Raw genomic sequence first — 6,405 nt, 5'->3', positions numbered from 1 at the left:
GCTGTGTTGGTAGCAAGATAGAATCCTCAAAGTAACATTATCCTTACACTTGAATGATCTTTGACCATCATGTATAGTTCACGATTTTTCTTGAGGATATGTTTGAATTATATATTTACATTTACACTCAAATGTAGATTTTAAAAAACATGATTTAGAATATCACTAGATTTCACATAATTAAATGATGAGGAGTTGGGGTGATCTGCACAATATCACTAGTGACTACAGTTGCTTTAGAAATCATGTAGATTTTATAAAACATGCTTTGGAATTGTTCTGAAATGCTATTATGAACTGTTAATGTTAAATATGTCCATTGTTCCTCTGCATAATAGTTGAGAGATTTGGGATAAATTATCTGTTCCTAGGAAAGAGATCATTCTTGCAGTTACCTGAGCCACTTTGTATAATAAAAAAACTTGCATTGGCATAAAAGTAGATATGTCACTAGTAGAGAATTGGCTTTCGATGCGCCCCCTTTTGTCCCGGTTTAAAGTTGGCCCAGGATAAAAGGGGGTGCGCCATGGTAGGCAAAAATGGAGGGGAGGGTTAGTCCCGGTTGGTAATTGCAACCGGGACTAAAGGCCCCCCTTTAGTCCCGGTTGCAACGGCTAGTCGCGGGATGTCGGTGGCGGCACCATTTTATCCCGGTTGGAGGCTCCAACCGGGATAAAAGGGTTCTTTTATCCCGGTTGGAGGTTCCAACCGGGATAAAAAGTTTAGTCCCGGTTGGAGCTTCCAACCGGGATAAAAGGGTGTCCCTTTTGTCCCGGTTGGAGCTTCCAACCGGGACTAAATCTTCAACCGGGACAAAAGGTGTTCCTTTTTGTCTTGGTTGGAGTTTTTAACCGGGATAAAAACTCATCCCCATTATATGCCAAGACAGAGGACTTTCTTCCTCCTCCAGCCCAAGCCAGTCCAGCACATTGACAGAGAGAGCTGAGCTTCACCTACTCTCCGGTGGTGCCGAAGCAAGGGAGGTGCTGCCCGAAGTTTTTTCCCTCATTTTCGTGGGAATTTCACTCATCCAACACAAGTGTTGTGAAGGTTTACTACTTCATCCTCGTGTTACGCTTTGATTTATGCTTTGGAGATGGAAAGTTTATTTGCTAAAATGTGATGAAGTAGAAAATGGAGAGGTATTTTGAGCTAGAATGTGAGGGAGATTGATGTGTCATATATAGTATGTATTCTTGCAGTGGTTTAAGAATGATGCTACCTTGTTTAGACGGTTTATCTTATCAAATTCAATATGGTTTTTCAAATCCATACTTGTTGAACTTGCATACCGTGTTCATATCGGCGAGAATGTCTCCGCCGAGCAGCAACGTATGTCAAGAAGGAGGTTCGATTCTACGAGAAAGAGTGGATACGGACATCGTGACCGTGTCCCCTTTTCCATAGCATCTAACCTCTTTCATGACGAAGTGCGGTGCCGCCCAGTTGAGAACATGCTCGCGAGATGATCACGGTCTTCAAGTTCAACAACTTCTGCAGTGGTAAGGAAAGAATTTTTGTACATAGATGACTTCTGCTACTTGTTAAACTTATCAAATTCAATAAGGTTTTTCAAATCCATACTTGTTGAACTTGCATACCGTGGTCATCTCGCATAGGATGTTCTCCGCCGAGCAGCAACGTATGTCAAGAAGGAGGTTCGATTCTACGAGAAAGAGTGGATACGGACATCGTGACCGTGTCCCCTTTTCCGTAGCATCTAACCTCTTTCATGACGAAGTGCGGTGCTGCCTAGTTGAGGACATGCTCGCGAGATGATCACGGTCTTCAAGTTCAACAACTTATGCAGTGTTAAGGTAATAATTTTTGTACATAGATGGCTTCTACTACTGGAGGAAGTGGTGATGGTGGGGGCGATCATGGTTCCTATTTTGGCAAGGGGAAAATTATAGTTGGCCCTCAGCATAAGCCGAAGAAAAAGAGTGCGCTGGAAAAAGCAATGCTTTGTTATTTGCAGCAACGTCATGAAGAAGCTGTTGCCGCAGGTCCGGAACCTCCTTTTGGTGGTTGTTATGCTCCACCCTCAGTCCCGGGTGTTTCACGTCCACTTAGTACTACCGTTTCAGGCGGCACAAATAAACCTAAGGATGAGGCTGGGTCAGCGGAACCTTCGTCTTCACCGTCCAAGGATGCTTAAAGTCCTCCTAGATAATAACCAGTGGATGGCTTGTTGTATTGTATCATGTTGTTTGGAACTTTAATTTAAATATGTGTATTTGGATCTTCATGTTGTTGTATTGTACCATGTTGTTTGGATCTTTAATCAATTTTCACGCGTAATCCATTGTCAAGTGTAATCCATTTTCATGCGTAATATGATGCAGATGGACCGGCAATGGATGTATAATGCAGACAGACGGAGCAAGGCGTTTATTGATGGCTTGCATTATTTTCTCGAAGTGGCCAAAGCAAACAAGCCAGAGAATGGGTTCGTATGTTGTCCATGCTTCCAATGTAATAACAAGAAGGAGTATTCAAAGAATTTCTGGGGGACTATTCACAGCCACTTGTTTAAATACGGTTTCATGCCTAACTATTTGATTTGGACCAAGCACGGTGAACTAGGGGTCATAATGGAAGATGGCGAGGAGGAGGAGGAAGATGACACCATTCCGGACTGGGTTGCAGGCCAAGCTTTTGTAGGTACTACAATCGGCGAGGCTGATGAAGATGAGTTTGCAGAAAATGGCCCTACTGATGACCTTGGTCAGGTGATACGAGATGCATACAGAGATTGCGAAACTGAGAAGGAAGCAGCAAAGTTGCAGCGCATGATAGATGATCACCAAAAATTGTTGTACCCAGGTTGCCAGCAGGACCATAAAAAACTAGGTACGACACTAGAATTTGTGCAATGGAAGGAAAAAAATGGTGTGTCCGATAAGGCATTTCAGGGGATGTTGAACATTGTCAAGAAGATTCTCCCCAAGAATAATGAATTACCGTCCAGAACATATGAAGCTAAACAGATTATTTGCCCTCTCGGATTGGATGTTCAGAAGATACACGCATGCCCTAATGACTGTATCCTCTATCGTGGTGATGAATACGAGAAATTGGATGCTTGTCCCGTCTGCGAAGCCCTGCAGTATAAGATCAGGCGAGATGATCCTAGTGATCTCGAGGGGCAGTCTCCCAAGAAGAGAGTTCCCGCGAAGGTGATGTGGTATTTCCCTATAATACCACGCTTGAAGCGCTTGTTCAGGAACAAGGTGAATGCTAAGTTGATGCGATGGCACAAAGAAGACCGTAAGGAAGATGAGATGCTGAGACACCCCGCAGATGGGGCACAGTGGAGATCAATTGATAGAACATTCCCGGACTTTGAAAGTGAAGCAAGGAACATAAGGTTTGGTTTAAGTACTGATGGATTCAATCCATTCGGTGAGTTGAGTAGTGGCCATAGTACTTGGCCTGTGACCCTTTGTATGTTCAACCTTCCTCCTTGGCTGTGCATGAAGCGGAAGTTCATTATGATGCCAGCGCTTATCCAAGGCCCAAAACAACCCGGCAACGACATTGACGTGTACCTAAGGCCGTTGGTTGATGACCTTTTACAGCTCTGGAAGGAAGAAGGTGTACGTGTGTGGGATGAGGATATACAAGAGATCTTTAATCTATGAGCATTGTTGTTCGTAACCATCAATGATTGGCCTGCATTGAGTAACCTTTCAGGACAGACAAATAAGGGATATCGGGCATGCACCCACTGTTTAGACGACACAGACAGCATGTACTTGAAGCATTGTAAGAAGGTCATCTATATGGGTCATCGTCGATTTCGCCCTGCTCACCACCAGCTGAGAAAGAGCGGGATGCATTTCAAAGGGGCGCCAGACCATCGTAAAAAACCTGCACACTGTAATGGAAAGCGTGTCTTCGAGATGATGAAGGATGTAAATGTAGTCTTTGGAAAGGGTCTTGGTAGCCAACCTGTTCCGAACGACGATAACGGACATGCACCCATGTGGAAGAAAAAGTCAATATTTTGGGAGCTACCTTATTGGGAAATCCTAGAGGTTCGCAACGCAATAGACGTGATGCACCTGACGAAGAATCTTTGCGTGAACGTGCTAGGCTTCATGGGTGTTTATGGGACCTCAAAAGATACATTGGAAGCACGATAGTGTCGGGCATACTCCTCAGACCCACGAGAAGGCCTTGGACGGCCCACTAAGGGACGTACTCGGACATGATCAGAACAAGGATGGGTGTATCCTTCTCGGACTAGTCTTGTATGTTTATGGAAAACTACTCGGGCCGGTACCGAGTATAACTCTGTAATAGTACCCAACTAGGACTCAGACTTGTAACCCTGCCCTCCCGAGTATATAAGGCCGGGCAGGGACCCCCCTCAAACAGATCCTCAGGACATCTCAACATATCGCAATACAAACCAACACACAGGACGTAGGGTATTACACGATCTAGCAGCCCGAACCTGTCTAAATCGTGTTCCTTGCGTCACCATTGATTCCTTTATTCCCGACGACCCTTACCGCATAAAAGACCACCTAGGGTACCCCCTAGGCGGGTTGCCGGTCTAAAACACCGACAGTTGGCGCACCAGGTAGGGGCTCTCGTCGATTTTCTCAGCGCGTACTCAATGGCAAAAGTCATCATGAGGCCCGTCTTCTTCATCGAAGCCGGCGCCACCTTCGTTTTCGGATCCTGGCTCTGCGTCGCCGAATGCTCGGGATCGTTCCGGTGCCAGATCGTCGACACTCAGGAAAAGAAACTAGAAGAATTGACCAGAAAAAACCAAGATTTCAAAGTCAACAAGCTCGAGTTCGACTACGCGTCGGATTCGACTTCGCCTTGGACTACTCCAACGTCTCGCTCAAGAGTCGGGCTCCGCCGACCCCAACACTCAGGGTTGGGCGAGGCGGATCCTCCCACGGGGTCGGGCGAGGCGAAGCTACCTTTCCACAGGGTCAGGCTCTCCCGACCCCAGGCCTCGGGGTCGGGCGAGGCGGAGTCTCGCTCAGGGGTCAGGCTCTCCCGACCCTAGGACTCGGGGCCGGGCGAGGCGGAATTACTCCGAAGGGTCCGGCGCTCCCAACCCCAGGACTCGGGGTCGGGCGAGGCGGAGCTACTCCCTCAAAGGGTCGGGCTCCGCCGACCCCTGGACTCAGGGTCGGACTCGCTTCGGATTCGACGGTCCTAGTCAGCATCCAAATCAGTCTCGACTTCCAAGCGGTTCCCGCACGGACTTCGCAACGCGACAAAAGTCTACCAAGATCTTCTTGCTCAAACCCGAGTTGAACTCGGGCAGGGCGAGGACGTTGACTTCGACTCATCCTACTCACCAGAGACACCATTATCTGGCCCAGCTCAAGGGTTGGTAATAACTTCGACACCACAAGGCAGATTCGTCCACTGGCCGGGGTTGCGACCATCTTTTCTCGACCGCGACTACGACTTGCGCCTCATCGCCCATATAGACAACCTGCCATATCAAGAAGGCGTTCCACTTACGTCCAACCACGGCGAAAGCTATACAGAGATTGCTACATCAAGTTCCGGAAGCTACTACCTGGACAGGGAGATACTTGTTATTACTCAAAATAACAATCCAGGTACTAGCCAGAATAGAACCCCCAGGTGATTAGCACAAATCGACAACATCTCTGAAGATGAGTCTACAGCCGACAATGAAACTCCCGAACAGCGCAACCAACGAAGGACGCGCAATGCCACTCGAGCTGAGCGACGACAGTCGATGGCCACAAATATTCCTATTACAAATCTTGAGCGGGCTTTTAACGCAGTCTAGGCTCAGGAGCACAATACTCCACTCGCGGCTATCGCCTCAATCAACCTTTTAATGACATTGATGCCTCAAGATAAGGATAACGCAGCCACAACCCAACTTGTGCAGCGTGGCAACGGACTAATCGCACAACTCGCGGAGCAAGCTTACAAGCTACTCGACAAAGAATCACCAATTCCGTCCGTTCCTCGCATTACAGACGGAAGCAGGGGGGCTGCAGATAAAAATGTTGCCCCACGAAACGATGATGCAGTCAACCAACCCCGGCAACACAGCCAAGGTCCAAGCAAGCATAAAGCTCCTACTGAACAGAAGGATGTGGGTGAAGCCAGCAGCACCAACTCGGTCAAAAATATTCGCCCTACTCGGAAGATCCGCGAGATGTCCAACATCAGCGATCTACGAGAAATTCTCAACAGTCAGCGCGAACGTGAAGTCGACAGCTACAACCATTTTTTTGCTTTCACAAACCGGGTAATGAAAACAAAATTACCCAAAAAGTTTAAGCCAACCGGCATCACCAAGTACGACGGCAAGCAAGACCCAGTTCAATGGTTGCGTTGTTACTCGCTAGCCGTCCAAGCAGCCGGGGGTAACAACGACACCAAAGT

Source organism: Setaria italica, chromosome VII (genome assembly GCF_000263155.2).
Source record: "Setaria italica strain Yugu1 chromosome VII, Setaria_italica_v2.0, whole genome shotgun sequence".
Taxonomy (NCBI): domain Eukaryota; kingdom Viridiplantae; phylum Streptophyta; class Magnoliopsida; order Poales; family Poaceae; genus Setaria; species Setaria italica.
The sequence above is the reverse complement of the archived record's forward strand: the minus strand, read 5'-3'. Positions refer to the sequence as shown.